The sequence below is a fragment of the Lemur catta genome, chromosome X (assembly GCF_020740605.2).
Source record: "Lemur catta isolate mLemCat1 chromosome X, mLemCat1.pri, whole genome shotgun sequence".
Lineage (NCBI taxonomy): Eukaryota > Metazoa > Chordata > Mammalia > Primates > Lemuridae > Lemur > Lemur catta.
Genome location: NC_059155.1, coordinates 35964679 through 35982174, shown reverse-complemented (window position 1 = coordinate 35982174; position 17496 = coordinate 35964679). Strand labels below are relative to the sequence as shown.

Here is a 17496-nt window from a genome sequence, read left to right as displayed (position 1 = left end):
ACAATCCCTGGGCTGGAGAGGTTGCCGGCGCCGCACAGAGTTTGGAGACGGGCGCCCCCTCCTCGCCCGCGTCCAGGCGCAAAGTTGCAGCCGCCCCTCCCCGCTGGGGCGAGCCGAGCCCAGCTCTCCAGTTTCGCCCTGGTGGCGGCCGCGCTCAGGGCAGGGTCCCAGCTCCGGCTGGGTTGAACGGTTCCCGCAGCCTTGGCACAGGCTTGCCCGCCGCTCGTTGGCCCCGTGACTCGGGAGGGCGAGCCGCTTCCAGGAGGCGGCGGCGGCGCAGCTGGAGTGAGCGAGCAGCCGGAGGACAGGCGGGCAGCGGCCGAGCCAGGTGACCTGCCTGGGGGCAGGGGGTCAGGGGAAGGGGAGCACTCGAGGGCCTGAGGGTGGGTTCCGAAGGACATCCATGAGAGAGGAGCCGCCCTTCCTCCTCACTGCCGCGGATAGCCGCCCCAGCCGCGGGGTCCATTCTCTTCCAGGGCCTCGCCGTGCGCTGAGACCCAGGGTGCGGGGATGGGGGGGTGCGGGGGCTGAGGGCGCAGATCGAGGACGCGCCAAACTTAGGGGCTAGTTGTCCAGCTCTGGCAGAAGCTTTGCATCAGACCGATTCTTTCCCCCGGAACCAGAGCAGGAATCAACAGTAGTATTTTTGATACTCATTTGATGCCCTCCCAACCCTGGGCATCCGTACATTTGAGGATGTTTTCTACGTTGAGTACACAGGTCTGTCGCAGGAATGGTTTGTGGATGGGAAAGACCTGTCTGTACGAGCCTTTTCCAAGTGCCCATTGTTAATTTCAACTTTTCATTTTGCAGTCATTTAGGAACCCAACAGGTATTTGAGCTATTTCGTTTCTTAGTTCTAGACTGGAGAGCCCTCAAGTTTGCCTCTGTTCCCTCAAAGGTCTTATATTTTCATTTTTGGTTTCTTATTGTTTTTTGATATTGGGGTGACCGACACAATTTTTCCCCCTTAATGTGCAGTGGGAGTAAAACTACAGTAAAGGAATATATTTTTCTATACAAGTATGTATATTTTTGTCAATAAAAGCTTCACATAAACCAAAAAACCTTACAGAGTAGGATAAATTTCAGCTGATGTACTGTAAAATATTAATAATTTTTAAGGCAGAATTCAAAGGTCCAAACTGTTTTTTAAACTTATATTTGCCTGGAAAACCCATAGTTTGTCCTTGAACTTCCTATCCTTAATTTTGACATTGACCATGGTAAGAGGATCTCTGATGACATCATTTGCTTCAGCCACAATTCTGGTGTTCCGTAACTGAGAGCACCTCTCTCCAAAATGTGAGGCCTGGGCCTGCCCTTGTACTTCAGCTGAGGCATTTCCAAGGATTTCTCTTCAGAAAAGTATTATGCTACATTCCAGGCAGTGCTGCAGTCCCTTCTTACATAAGCCAGCTTCAGGCCGGTGTAGGCTCTGGGTGTGCTTTGAGCAGTTAAAACAAGGGAGTGTTCTGTCTCAGTCTGGGGAGATGATTGGGGTTTTGAACAAAGTAAATTTCCAGCTAGTAATCTCATCTTGCATTTCTTTGGTGCTTAATTTTTTTAGAATGCCTTCTACTTAATCTTTTCTGAAACTCACCGTGCCCTTGTAAAAGATGTAGGCGAGATGGCATAACTTTCATTTGACAAAGAAACAAAAGTTTAGTTAACCAAAGTCATACAGCTTACCAGTGGTAGGATCAAAACTCTAACCAGGATCTCTTGCTTTCAACCTAGGTTTTGTTTTGTTCGTTTGTTTTTACTCAAACGTGACATTTTATACAAAAAAATGTTTCATTCGGTACATTTTATGGGTGATATGTTTTCCAAGCTACTAATTTTTTCTATTCTTTTTGCCAACTCACATCTTGGCATGTGTCCTTTGCTCACGAATGGCTGGCACTGTTCTTAGAGGTGAGGGCAGGAGTAACATTTTCCAAAGGAGAGTCTGTGGTTTGTATTTACCTATAGCTCACTGCCTCCTCTCCATTCACATTCAGTGCTAGCAGGTGCTGAATAGAGTGAGAGGCCAGGGCCCAGAAATTTCTGATATTCATATGACATCATTAGTTCAAGTATAGTATTACTTCGGTCTTTACAAAGAAACTCATTCAGGAGGAGAAATTGGAGAGTGTGAGTTTTGTTCCTTTGCAGCAATTGGCTCATCACTGTGCTTAGGAACTTAGATGCAAAAGAGGAAAAGGAGTTGAGTATCTACCATTTTTCAAGCACCTACTATGTTCCAGGTACTAGGCTAAGTGCTTTAAGTATATTATCATTTTCAATCCTCACAATAATCCCGAGAGGTAGGTGGCATTGTACCCATTATACTATGGTGGAAAGTGAGGTTTGGAGATGATCCAGACAAACACTTCATGCTGCCAGTGCAAAGCAGAGCCAGAATGTAATCACTGATGAACTTTATTCCAGAACTCATTCCCTTTTCCCTGAGCCTGACTGTTGCCCCCAAGGAGCTATTGATAAATACAGGAACACCCAACCCTTTGGTTTTCAGACATGGCTATACATTAGAGTCACCTGGGGTGCTTTTAAGGAATACAAATGTTGGGGTCCCATAACACAGAGATTCTGGGTTAATTGGTCTGCAATGAGGCCTAGGCATTGGTATTTCTCTCTCTTTTTTTTTCTTGAGACAGAGTCTCGCTCTGTTGCCTGGACTAGAGTGAGTGCCGTGGTGTCAGCCTAGCTCACAGCAACCTCAAACTCCTGGACTTAAGCGATCCTCCTGCCTCAGCCTCCCGAGTAGCTGGGACTACAGGCATGCGCCACCATGCCTGGCTAATTTTTTCTATATATATTTTTAGTTGGCCGGATAATTTCTTTCTATTTTTAGTAGAGATGAGGGTCTCACTCTTGCTCAGGCTGGTCTCGAACTCCTGACCTCGAGCGATCCACCCGCCTCGGCCTCCCAGAGTGCTAGGATTACAGGCATGAGCCACCGCCCCTGGCCCAGTATTTCTCTTTTTAAAAAATGTTTAAGTGAACTTTATATTGAAGTATAATGTACATTCAGAAAATTGCACAAATCGCAAGTATATAGTTTGGTGAATTTGTACAAACTGAACACACCCATATGATCAGCACCCTGAATAAGAAACAGAACAGTATCAACACCCAGAATCCACCTTGTTCCCCCTCCCAGTCACTACCCTTCATTAAGAGGCACCATTACTCTGACTTCTAAGATAATAGATTCACTTTTTTTCCATTTTGGTACTTTCTATGAGTGGAATCATACAGTATGTACTCATCTGTATAAGGTTTCTCTCACTGAGCTTAATATTAGTGCAGGTCATCCATGTTGTTGCAGGTACTACTGGTTTGCTCTTTTTTATTGCTGTGTAGTATTTCATCGTGTGGATGTACCATATTTTGTTTTTCTATTTACTTGCTTTCTATTTACTTGTTTCCAGTTTTTGGTTGCTATAAACAATGCTGCTATGAATATCCTTCTCAGTGTCTTCTGGAGAACATACATGCACATTTCTGTTGGTTTATATGTAGCAGTGGAACTACTAGGTCATAAGTTGTGTGTATGTTCAGCTTTAGCAGGTACTGCCCAACAGTCTTCCAAAGTGGCCAAGCCTTGTGATTATTTTTTTTGGAAAGCTCTGCAAGTGTTCTGATGTGTATCCACAGTTGAGAACTATTTCCCTGGTTTATCCAGAGTTCAGCAGTCTAGCGACCTCAAGCGTCTACTACCAAGCTGAGAACTACAAAGAAGGAGATACTGGCCTCCTTCTCAGCTTTGGATATTCTACTTTTTTTTTTTTTTTTGAGACAGACTCTCGCTGTGTTGCCCAGGCTAGAGTGAGTGCCATGGCGTCAGCCTAGCTCACAGCAACCTCAAACTGCTGGGCTTAAGCGATCCTCCTGCCTCAGCCTCCCAAGTAGCTGGGACTACAGGCATGTGCCACCATGCCCGGCTAATTTTTTCTATATATATTTTTAGTTGGCCAGCTAATTTCTTTCTATTTTTAGTAGAGACGGGGTCTCACTCTTGCTCAGGCTGGTCTCGAACTCCTGACCTCCAGCGATCCACCTGCCTCGGCCTCCCAGAGTGCTAGGATTACAGGCGTGAGCCACCGCGCCCGGCCTGGATATTCTAAATAGTCTTTTCTGCTGAACTGAGCAGCTTGCATCCATTTTCCCATAATCCCTTGTGCTGAGCTACCTTTACGCTGCTCTTCCACTCTTGCTATGGTTTATCTGTGAACACATCTGCTAGTTTTGGAGCTTCTCAAAGGCAGGAACCATAGCCTGACCATTCTTATAACCCTGGCACCCAGTGTAGAACATGGCACACAGCAGGTGCTCATAAGTGTTTGTTAGATGAATGACTGATAGAATGACACAGTGGTCAGAGAAGATCTGGGCTGCAAAAGAGATGTGCCATCTTTGCACAAAGACTTGTGCACTTTACTCATAGGACACTGCCTCAGGCTGTCGCTCAGAGCCTAATTGCTTTTACTTACCTAAGCATGTTACCACTATGGGTAATCTGGTTGTTCACCCCAAAAACTGAGTAGAAATAGCAAATTAAATGAGAGGTACGTTGAAGCACTTTGTAAACTGGAAAATGGCATCTAAATAGAACATTGTGATAAAGGGAAAAGAGGGGCTACTGTAGATTAGATACTCTGGCAGTGGCAGAAAGTTTACATGTCCATGTATACCATGAAATCATAGCATGTCAGCAAATGGCACAGAAAAACTGTAAAAAGTAGACCGCAAACACATAACTAGCTGGGGACTTTGGGTGTGGGGTGGGGCAACCTAACACATACTGTGTGTTCTAGTGACTGGAATTTGTTCCTTTTTCTGCCTTGGTCTGGGTTTGATTCCTGGTCAGGGAAACCTTTTTTTCCTTGAGAAGTAGTATAGTAAGTAGTTCAGGGGCTAAGAGCTTGAGCTTTGGACTTGGACTGACCCGGGCTGGCCACTTATTAGGTATATGCTACCTCCTAGGGTTAAATGACAGAAAGCAAGTAAAGCACTTAGCACAGTGTGGGCACCGAGTAAACTCTCAATAAAAGCTAGTTCCTAATTGGAGTTTTTTTTTTGTTTGTTTGTTTTGTTTTTTTTTTTTTGAGACAAGAGTCTCACTCTGTTGCCCGGGCTAGAGTGAGTGCCGTGGCGTCAGCCTAGCTCACAGCAACCTCAAACTCCTGGGCTCAAGCGATCCTCCTGCCTCAGCCTCCCGAGTAGCTGGGACTACAGGCATGCGCCACCATGCCCGGCTAAGTTTTTCTATATATATATTTTTAGTTGTCCAGATAATTTCTTTCTATTTTTTAGTAGAGACGGGGTCTCACTCAGGCTGGTCTCGAACTCCTGACCTCGAGCGATCCACCCGCCTCGGCCTCCCAGAGTGCTAGGATTACAGGCGTGAGCCACTGCGCCCGGCCCTAATTGGAGTTTTAATATATCCCAGCAGATCAGTGTTCGTAAATAACACTGCATTATCAAAAAAAAAGTTCACTTAGTTCAGTTATGTTAAGCTGGCTTTAAGGAGTGAGTCATTGGTTTTTAGAAAGATTTCCTCTTGAAATTTTAATATTAAAAAAATCAGATGCAGGGAAAAGGTAAACTGAGCTCTCCAAGGGTTCTGAGGTTTTACACCAGTAACATTGTGAATTTAGACAGGGATAAAACTTGAAATGGGAAAAAAAATCTAGCCATCTTATCTCTCAGTTCTATGCTTTATTTGGCAGAGACCACTTATTTTTGGAAAACTGTTTTAAAAAATAAAGTCAAAAGTAAAATCCGCACATATGTCCTAATACTTAACTTGTCTCATTGGAAGGCAAAACAAAGTTGAATATTTCTGGGCATTTTAGATGAATGGTGATGGCAGGCTTGTCCTGTGTTCTCAAGGCTTAACAGCAGAAACTAATGCTGTCAACATTATAACCATCTTTTTCTGACTAATTGAAGTGCATTTTTTCCTGAACTTGAAATTCTCAGTGCCACTCATCATAGAGAATAATTTGAATTTAGATACAGTGTGTTGAAATGTGTTTAAAATTATTTATATATCATGTTTAATTTTTTTTTTTTTTTGAGACAGAGTCTTGCTCTCTTGCCTGGGCTAGAGTGAGTGCCGTGGCGTCAGCCTAGCTCACAGCAACCTCAAACTCCTGGGCTTAAGTGATCCTCCTGCCTCAGCCTCCCGAGTAGCTGGGACTACAGGCATGCACCACCATGCCCGGCTAATTTTATCTATATATTTTTAGTTGGCCAGACAATTTCTTTCTATTTTTAGTAGAGACGGGGGTCTCGCTCTTGCTAAGGCTGGTCTCGAACTCCTGAGCTCAAACAATCCACCCACCTCGGCCTCCCAGAGTGCTAGGCTTACAGGCATGAGCCATCGCACCCGGCCCATGTTTAATTTTTAAATATTTTATTTGGAAGACTACATAAAGTCCGTTTAAATTTCAGTGATATTGTAGCCCAGTGATATCCATGGAAGAGAGATTGGAATTTTTAACTATAGTTTCAGACAATATACATGCAATCTGAAGAGTTTCAGGAACTGGTTGTAAGAGTTCTTATTCTTTCTCCAGCTTATTGTCTTGCTGTTGTTCTCAACGCTTAGCATGGCCAATTTTCAACTCTGAGAACAATTTGTATATGGTTTCCTTTATAACAGCCCAGGACTAGAAATATGTTTGGGAATCCAGTTGTAAAGAGGATCTGGAGAAGACAAAGCAACTGAATTCTTCAGAGACGATGAATTATTCAATTGTTAACCACAGTAACTTCTTGAGCTACCACCATTTTGTGTTCTAATAATAGAAACGGTTTGGACGGATTCCTCTGGGAATTGAAAAATCAGGAAATCTTTTCATTCTTTTTTAGTCCATGCATAAACTAGAAGAATGTGAGAAAAGATTATTTTCAGTTTCTCATGTTTACCTGGATGAAATAGTTTAATTTTTGTGCCTTTTAAAACAGACATATTTATTTTATAATTAAAAGAGTTAGAAAATTTAAAATATACCCCAGAGCAAGATGCTTGTTGTTTTAGTTAAATTAAACAATTCAGTGAATGGCTTTTTATTTTGACTGATGACTGACAAAAACATTCTCCCTTGCCTTCAGGAAATAAGCAATAAACCTGATAAATTGGGCATAGTTGAGGGGGAAAATCAAAATCAATGGCCACTATTAAAAAAAAACAGTATGTAATATCCAAAAAGGAAAAACATTGTTTCTGAATTGGGTTGAATGTACCAAATACATACCAAAAGGAATGCATTTTGTTAGAAAATTTGTTCAATGGAATCTTCCTATAAATTATCCTGTTTTAAATCTAACTCACTCGCATTTACTTTTTTTTTTTTTTTGAGACAGAGTCTCACTCTGTTGCCCGGGCTAGACTGCCATGGCGTCAACCTAGCTCACAGCAACCTCAAACTCCTGGGCTCAAGTGATTCTCCTGCCTCAGCCTCCCGAGTAGCTGGGACTACAGGCATGCGCCACCATGCCTGGCTAATTTTTTCTATATATTTTTAGTTGTTCTGCTAATTTCCTTCTATTTTTGGTAGAGACAGGGTCTCGCTCTTGCTCAGGCTGGTCTCGAACTCCTGAGCTCAAATGATCCACCCACCTCGGCCTCCCAGAGTGCTAGGATTACAGGCGTGAGCCACCGCACCTGGCCTCTCATTTACTTTTAATGTTGACTCTAATCTAGGCTGTTTCTAGGGACAACAGAACATAATATACCTCTTTATTAAAACCACTTAGTCTTGGCCAGCTATCCCCTATTCTAGCAGCATTCTAATTTGATCATATGTTATCACTGAGGTGGCTCTAAAGATCAGTCTGAGAGGTGATAAGATGTTGCCAGCACAGCATAAGGTATGCAGAGCAATTGGTGATGACATTTGGAGTTAGTACCCAAAGGAAATACAGAGTCTGGCCTTTGAATTGTTAATGAAGAGATGTGAAGGCACTTGCCAGTTTTTTAGAGCCCTTGGTTACTATCTTTTTAGAGGGAGGTGTATGTCCACGTAGTCCAGAAGCTACTGTGTACCTGCATTTCAACATTTACATTGCCACTTCCTCTTTTGTCATTTGAAGAAAGAGTTACAACACCAGACGTCTGTCTGATTAGCTCCAGGCTTTGTCATACTCTGGAAGACTGGAGCCCACCACACAGAGAGATGTATGAGTTCAGAGATGTGGATCATCCAAAATAGTATATAGTCACACATCATTTCTATTTGGCTTCTGGCAGATTTACTTTCCTAATTAAGTTCTGCTTGAAAAATAGAATAAAATCTCAGCTTTATACTTTCTTGGGGACTTGAATATTATTACAGAGATCAGACATGTCAATTGAGGGATTGAATAGGGCGATAGGGAAAAGAAGGAATTAAATTAAGGTGAGACGAAATGCAGCAGTTTGCAAAGCAGTGAGTGAAATGGTTATTAAGGACTTGTCTCACCCTAGACAATAACAAAGACATTTCCTTACTCCTTGGAAGCCTGGACATTATTTTAAGAGGCATCTTTAAGGTGCAAGCTCGTAACATCGTTTATGAAGAGCCCTGCCTGTGAAGCAGGCCTGAGCACTAAGAAATATTTCATCTTGTAATTTGTATGTTCTTCATAGTGAGGTCTCCAGGCCAGGTGTGGTGGCTCACGCCTGTAATCCTAGCACTCTGGGAGGCTGAGGTGGGAGGATCCTTTGAGCTCAGGAGTTCGAGACCAGCCTGAGCAAGAGTGAGACACCGTCTCTACTAAAAATAGAAAAAAATTAGCCGGGCGCGCACTTCAAGTCCCAGCCACTGAGGAGGCTGAGGCAGGAGGATCGCTTGAGCCCAGGAGGGTGAGGTTGCTGTGAGCTAGGAGTGAGACTGTCTCAAAAAAAAAAAAGAAAAAGAAAAACCATAGTGAGGTCTGCAGCAAAATTGGGATATTTACCGATAATTTCTGAGAAATGTATACAGATCAAGAAAATGCAGTATTTCACTAACTAAAGAAATTTAACAACTTCTTTGGGATAATATACATTGTGATAATGGAAATAAACATTGACACTGTAATATAACCAGTTTACATTCTCTGAAGATGGGCTGGTATTTGGGAATATATTGTGTATTGGGAAAAGTGTTGATTTGAGATTTAACAATCGCCTTCAAAGAAAGACAACAGAATGGAAAACAATGGCTTAAGAGTTAGTGTACCTGTGAGTGACTTCTTCATTTGACAGACCTTATATTTTATATATATATGTAATAGTGTTCATTTATATATATAATAGTGTTTGTTTTATTTCTCATCTTAAAACGAATTTATGTATTAGTCCCCGGCATGCATACTAGGTGTTCAGTAAATATTTGTTAAGTGGATAATGACTGGATTTTTGAGTGGAAATGAATTTTTAAAATTTCACTTAGGTACCTTGTGTATCTAACTGTCTACATGTAGATCATTAAAGGTTGACTTTTATTCATAGAAATGACTCTTTAGTGGGTGATAATAAGGATAAAAAGAAATTTGGGTCTCCCTAATACAGCATTACTCAGTCTCTTTATGCCTAGCTAAAGTACCTGTTTACAGTTTTTTAAAAATTAAAAACAAAGAAAATTAAAGGTGTGAGAGACTAGCTCTCCCATGATGTCATATGGAAGTCCTTCTCTGCTTTTCCATTTCCCAGGCTACTTCTTACTTCTTACGCTACCCAAACTCTCTTGATTTCATTGGGTTTATCAAGGTGGGAGGGAGCTTGGCACATGAAGGCTCTGTAACTGTGGCTTTCTCCAAAGTGATACCAGGCAGTAACTCCACTTCCTCTTGTTGAGGTGAATGCTTTGTCAGCATTCTTTACTTCTTTCAATCATATGCTTCGAAAAGAAGAATTTATTTTACCAAGTGATTGAAAATATATGAGCCCTGATTTATCAGGTTCTACTAGAAAAAAAAATGCCTTTCCCCCTCTCTTTCCTTGTGGGAAAGGCATGCGCAAAGGAGAGGTATTTCGGGTGGAAGAAATAGGGTTTGAATTTTAGATTGGGAGGAAAGACTGACATTCAGCAAGTATTTGTTCACAGTCTACATGGTAAGCACCATGTCTGGCACTGTGGGCTCCTGCCTATTGGAAAGAGGCAACATCTACATGTGAATTTAATAGTGTATAGCAGTGTTTGCCTAGGTGTCCAAGTTAGTGGTTCCAGAGACTAGAGCCTAAAAATGCAAGAGGAGTTCAGAAATAGGGAAGCCTGTTGTGTACTGAGGTGTAGTGTTTGGGGAAAGCCCCATGGAGGGGGAGTGATTTAGGAAAGGCCCTGAGGGATAGCTAGGATTCAGATGGTTGAGGGAACTTTCTTAAGGAAAAGTATAAATGTCAGAGAGAGAGAACAGTGAAGAAAGAGGATTCTGGGGTACTTAAGGAGAGGATGGTGACAAATGATGGGGTTGCTAGGGTGAGACCAAATTTCTGCTTGGGAAGAAATTTGAATATTAGGCTGAAGAGAATGGACTTGATCTTGAGCTATATTAGGATTTGCAGAATGACGTTGCTGTGTTTTGAAAGACGTGGATGCTGAGAGCACCATTTCTGATGTCTCTAATATCTGAGCTCCTGAATGCTGACTTCACAGTGTTCGGATTGTTTCCTAGGCACAAATCCTCTTTGGAATAAGATGGAGCAAAATTAATTAATTAATTAACTGATTGATTAATTGACATCTGTTAGGCATTGATGGGCATCTCTGAAAATGACATAACCTTTGAAAAAGTGACTCACGTGGAGATATAAGCAAGGAGTGCCAAAAGTCTTTGCCAAATGAATCACTAAAGGTGATCTCTAAGTAAAGAAAGAAAATGATAATAACTTTGGCACAACATCCTTTCCTCCCAGATTAACTGGTGTTAGAAGGACTTCGGGTGCGTAATTTGTAGTCTTTCAAATTGCACGTTAGCCCTTCTTGCTGCTGGTGAGTTACTTTGCTGTGTCCCACTGTGCTCTCGCTGTAACTAGGAGCCAGTTTTAGCACATGTGTATGAACAGGTGAGTGTGGCATGTAGTGTCTGTCATTTATGCTATTTTACAATAAAAACAGTTAAAAATATAGCCAATTCCAGCAACTTGGTGAAATCCTACAGTTCTTTCCAGCTTCCCTTCTCTGTAACGATTAGGTCATGGTAGTTTGTGATGGGATTTAAAGGAACCTCTATTACTTGGGACAGGCCAGCAATTGTGAACTTTGCTCATACTCAGCACACAGCCCAAAAAATTCACAGCCATAGAATTTGAAGCACCTTTGGTTACCTCACAGTCACGGGGCTTAATTTTGCAGATGAGTACAGGTACATCTCATTTTAGATGACAGATGTTTCCTGGAAAGTTGCATGGAGATTGGATTCTTTCTTTCCTAAGTGATAGTTCTTTCTGAATTGATTATACTTTTTGCAATGCTTTTTGTTCAGTTTGATTAATCATGTATTGGCGAGAACATCTAAACTTTCACTAATTAATCAGATATCCATTGAGCGCCTGCCTACTATGTGACAGGCACTCTTCTATACAGTGAGGATACAGAAGAGAAAAAACAATTTAAACTGGTGTCGTGGGCTTATACTCTAGGTATAATGTACATTTAAGTCTCTTGTGTATAGAACATCCTATCGATCAACCAGTGAATGGTTATTTATCAAGTATCTTGTATATGTTGAACATTGGGGCCAGAGATGTGGGGGAATTTGGACTTCAAGGAGCTTAACCTTCTAGTTGGAAATCCAGAACTAATCTCGACACCCACAGAATGAATTAAGAATATTGCATTGATAGACTACTGAGAGCTTAAGTGTGCTGCATCTCTGCAGGCTGTAAGGCTGTAGCTGTTGAGAAGGAAGAAACGTGAAGGTAGGTCAGTGGAGGGCTTTATGGAGGGTAATAGGTGAAACTACTAGAGGAGCTGTTGCTGAAAGCCACCTGCAGTGACTTTTTTTTTCATGGCCTTCGTTTCTCCCTAGTCTTTCTATGGGGCTCATGTACCACCAGTCTCTCCTGTGTATTCTGCTGGGCTCTAGTGCTCCAACCCTAAATCCTAGTAGGTTCCTAGGAAAGCAGGGGCTGCAGGAGCCCTCTCTTCATAGGTGAGGCTCCTCCCTAACTGCCTGGACTGTTAAACAGGCAGAGAAGAGCTGTCAACTACTGAAATTTCTGAGGATATCCTCATTGTCTTCATATGTTTGTTTTTTTTTTTTTTTTTTGAGACAGAGTCTCACTCTGTTGCCCAGGCTAGAGTGCTGTGGCATCAGCCTAGCTCACAGCAACCTCAAACTCCTGGGCTCAAGCGATCCTCCTGCCTCAGCCTCCCGGGTAGCTGGGACTACAGGCATGCACCACCATGCCCGGCTAATTTATATATATATATATATATATATATATATATCTTTAGCTGTCCATATAATTTCTTTTTTTTTATTTTTAGTAGAGACGGGGTCTCGCTCTTGCTCAGGCTGGTCTCGAACTCCTGACCTCGAGCGATCCACCCGCCTCGGCCTCCCAGAGCTCTAGGATTACAGGCGTGAGCCACCGCGCCCGGCCTGTCTTCATATGTTTACCTTGATTTTCTCATCACGGAGAGTTCTAAAATAAATAATACTGTGAGTATCCAGGGCATTTGTTTATCCTTTATATGAAAGGACAAGGAAAAAGCATAAAGGATGTTGGATATTGATTTGGGAGCACACATCTGGGCACTCTTCAATATCAAAACAGATTATTTTCCAAACATTCATTTGTAAGTTACTCTTGGTAACAGAAAACATTTTCCCATAGAAACAAGATTCTACACGGTGATTATGTTTTCTGGCTGGCCTACAACAGCCTGTTTAATAATGTGGCTGAACATAGCACTCACAGAGACAAAGTGGCAGGTGTGATGCTATGTCTCTTTGACAATGTGTTCCACATTCCAATTTGGAACACTAGGAAGTCAGTCTCCTTCTCTGAAAGGAGGGGGTGGGGGCATTGGGGAAGACACCCCCAGGTCTGGCACACAGATGCTTCAGCAGCTGAGGCATCACTCGTTCACCTCCACCCCTCAAAACTGGCAGCCAATGTGACTCCTGCAAAGGTTCTGGTGACAGGAGCATAGGAGGAGGGGTGGGAGCAAGCCACAATGGCTGGCTGGCTGTGGGGCAGCTGGGTTTAGGCCTCCTGCTTCCTGTCCTTGCCTTGGCAAGTGCTACTGACAAGAGATTTCATCTTTTCCTTTTCCTTTATGCCCGTTCTCTTTTTGGTGAGATCATTCAAAACCAGTTGTTCTCTTTTGCTCTCTCTCTCTTTTTAATCCTGCGACTGGCCCCAGCAAGATGCCTATGTCATTCCTCATTCATTCCCCTCTTTCCTGAACACTTAGTACTCAAATAAAGATAAATCTCTGTCATGGAGAAAGTGGATTTTCCCCTAAAAGAGTGCTGACAAGGAAGAATGGAAGTCATAAGGTGTAATATGGTGATGCTGAGGTGGCCATCAGAAAGTAGATTTGGTGACTTTGAAATGAATGTGAACAGTGAGGGGTTAAGCTCAGATTTTGGCTCCTATCATAGGAGCTCTATGGAGATGAACTTCCTGGCTCTGAATTCTATGAGGTTCAAGTAATCTAGGAGTCCATATTAGTTATATAAAGTGACTCTCTAGAAATCCACACAGACAAAAACATAGAAAGTTAAAGCTGTCCGTGATCATAGTCCAAATGCCATTATGCAGTGGCAGCAAGATAGAGCCAGAATTTATAAATAAGTCATTTAAAAATGATATTTTGAAAAATCAGCTCATAAACAGGTGATAATTATGTTAAGCTACAATACCCCAGACTCCTTTTGCTCTGATTCTGTACTACCCACCACATTTATAATTATAATTTGGCTTACCATACTCTATTGGAAGAGAGTGCTCTGGTCATAAAACAGGAGTAGCTAGTCCTCTTAGTGGTTCATTTTTTTTTTTTTAGTAAAAATTAAGAAATTGGCATCTTGGTTTATGCATTGACCTTTTGTGAGCTTGGATAGTGTGAGTCCATTCTCAAGAGCCTCAAAAATTGAAGACCAGATTCTGGACCTTGGGGACCCAGCCAAGATGCTGCCTTTGAAAGCCTCTATTCAGATGATGGACCAGCAGGCCTCTCACTGAGCTCCCTTGGTCAAAGATACCTCTCACTTTCCAGATGGGAAGTGGAGCCTCAGAAAAGAGGTGTTGCTTTCCCAAGGTCCTCACAACTGCTCAGCAGTGACAAAGCTAGGATTGGAGTCAAGATCTTCTGACCCTCACATCACTGCTTTTTTCAATACACTGTATGCTTTTACAGCTACAGGTACAAGTTAGATCTTGTTCCCTAAATTGCTGAAATGGAGAAAAAGGGAGGAAACGAGTGGAGTAGACAGCAGGATTTGCTTTCTTAAGTTTGCTCCATATCAAATAGGAACAGTTATTATTTAAACCAGGCAGGGTACAAATGCCATTCGCTATATTCTAGTAAGTGGAGTGCCAGTGGGTAATGAGTCCAGTTTCTGAGCTAAGAGCACTATTTGTTGCTGACTTTGTCACTGCTTTTAGTAGGAGCTATGTGCAAGCATTCCAGATCACGTTCACAGAGCCAGGAGCGGTGCCACCCAGTGAAATATGACTAAGCAGCTCAGAGTTGCTTGCTCCGTTGCACTATGTAATGACATTTCCTCCAAAGTTCAGGGGTTAACAGAGGCATTGTGCTCAGCTGTGAGAATTAGAAAATGTGATTCAAGATGAGGTAAGTTAATGCGAGATTTTGCTCAATAAGAGCAATAAGAACAAGGAGGAGCTAGAATGTTCCTAAATATTTGGAATTTTTTTTATTTGAATGGGCCTGAAACATAAGCTATATGTCCTTGCAGTCCCACAGAATCAGTTACTTTCCAGTTGATTAAACTTTTAAGCTCTTGAGTGATGGAGGCTATTGTGATCACCCCCAACCCTAAATTAACTTTAAATGGAAGTTGATTGGGTGTTACTGAAGCCACATGACATTAACGACTAACAGTTCTAAACCAAAATAGGGTATGACTTCTTTTCTTAACCAGCATATGGCTGGGTTGCTGTGACTGGTTAACTCAGGTGGTTAGAGCATGATGCCAAGGAAATCAGGAGGCTGGATGTCATTGCAAGTGGCCCAGATGGTTTAGCCTGGGTCTGTAACCACAGGCGGACCCCCACCGGAATAACACCTCACAAATATGGACTGTGCCTCACAAGGTAGAGCTGGTTAAACAAATAGGAGGAGCTTAGTGCAGCCCTTGCCCACTTCTGGCAAATGTGGCCAGGGGCCTGCTGAGTCAGGGCTGCCCCTTGAAACGGGAAGGACAGCACAGGAACCGGGCAACGCCCCTGTGGAGACAATCTTGTCATATGGGAGATTTTCTCTTTGCTACGATTAGTTGAATTAGTCATTTTAGAGGTTGTAACAACCTCGCTGCAGATGGTACAGATGCTTCTTGTGTTGACAGTAGCAAGGGATTTCTTTTTGTTCTTTTCTTTTTTTTTTGAGACAGAGTCTCGCTCTGTTGCCCGGGCTAGAGTGAGTGCCGTGGCATCAGCCTAGCTCACAGCAACCTCAAACTCCTGGGCTCAAGCAGTCCTCCTGCCTCAGCCTCCTGAGTAGCTGGGACTACAGGCATGTACCACCATGCCTGGCTAATTTTTTCTATATATTTTTAGTTGTCCAGATAATTTCTTTCTATTTTTTAGTAGAGACGGGGTCTGGCTCTTGCTCAGGGTGGTCTCGAACTCCTGAGCTCAAACCATCCACCCACCTCGGCCTCCCAGAGTGCTAGGATTACAGGCGTGAGCCACTGCACCCGGCCGGGATTTCTTTTTGTATGCAAGCTCATGGATTGGTTTTTCATTTTTTTCTATGTCTCATGGAAACATGAAGTATGCATGCAGGGCTACAATGCCCCTCAAGCACTTTCTTGTGTATTTTTATTGGTTCCATCACTTTCCTGCTCTGTGACTTCACTACTCTGAGTCTTAGTTTATTTATCTATGAAATGGGGAAAATAATTGTACCCACACAGCAGTCATGCTGGGAGAATCAAATGCAAAGTATATATATATTTGTATCTTATGTCTGTTCAGGCTGCTCAAACAAAATAAAATAAACTGAGTGGCTTATAAACAAGAGAAATGTATTAGTATTTCTCACGGTTCTGGAGGCTGGGAAGTCCAAAGTCAAGGCACCAGCAGATTTAGTGTCTGGTGAGATCCTGCTTACTGTGGCCTCACATGGTGGAAGAGACAAGGCTCTCTGGAGCCTGCCTCTTTTATAAGGGTACTGATCCCATTCATGAGAGCTTTGCCCTCATGACCTAATCACCCTGCAACAACCCTAACTCCAAATACCAACACATTGGTGGTTAGGTTTAAAGAGGAATTTGGGAAGGACACAACCATTCAGATCATAGCATATATAATCTCCAAGCATGGTGCCAGGCGCATAGCAGGAGCTCAGTAAATCAGTAAGTGGTAGCTATGAGATTAGTGTGAAAATGGAACAAGAGATTGGGGGAGTTTCTTCTCATGTACTTCCTTGCTTTTGTCAGTTTACATGTTGAAACTGAGAACTACTCCAAAAGGTTCTATTTGTACAGCCACAAAAATATTAACTTCTATGCAATTTATGCTGGCAGATCCCAAATAGTTTGGAATTAACACCTGGTGTTTAGTGGATTGAAAATAGGTTTTGCTGTCATTGTGGATATCCAGAATGGAAAAATGTGAGGAAACATTTAAAAATTAAATATCTAGTCTGATTACATCTGCTGATGTAGGAATGGACCTTAGGTTGGCTTTATGTAAATACTTTTAAAAAATCTGTAACGAAGTTTAATTCTTGCCTCTTCTATTCCTTTCCCAGAGTAGAGTAAATGTTTTTGTTGTTGTTAAACTTAAACCTTGCCTCATCTGATTGCAAGAGTGGTACCTTGAAATCATCTAGCAATAGTCTAAGAAGTACTTTTTTTCTTGTCTGAGTCACAATAGTAGTGGTAAGCCAAGTGGAGGGAGGAAATCCTACTGTTCATCTGACCTTCACAGATCCAACTGGAACTAACTGGCTTATTTCTGGACCAAGATAGGTATAAAGAAAGTTCAGTTAATCTGGGACTCGGGCACATACCAGAGACACTAAACAGGATAGCAAGGCTTGTATAGGGCACTAGAAGATCAGTATCATCATGACTATGTCATGATTTGACTTTGATTTTGAAAAATTTCATTGAAAATAACTTTGGAAAATTGCATACAGCATAAATGTGCAGATTTGCATTACCTTTTCTTATTTTTTTATTTATTTATTTTTTGGAGACAGAATCTCACTCTGTTGCCTGGGCTAGAGTGCCGTGGTGTCAGTCTAGCTCACAGCAACCTCAAACTCCTGGGCTCAAACCATCCTTCTGCCTCAGCCTCCCGAGTAGCTGGGA

The 17496-nt window shown here is 42.3% G+C and overlaps 1 protein-coding gene across 4 annotated transcripts in view; it reads left to right on the top strand.

The window, feature by feature from the left end:
- Window positions 1–17496, top strand: part of ARHGEF6 (Rac/Cdc42 guanine nucleotide exchange factor 6) — a 117074-nt gene that overhangs the window by 12081 nt on the left and 87497 nt on the right. Inside the window, exon 1 of one of the 4 annotated variants that reach the window (XM_045538846.1) lies at window positions 112–328. The exons of the other annotated variants lie outside the window; for them this stretch is intronic. The gene's annotated coding sequence lies outside the window, so the exon portion shown is untranslated. Of the gene's footprint in view, window positions 1–111; window positions 329–17496 lie in introns of those variants that run through there. 4 annotated transcript variants of the gene reach the window in all.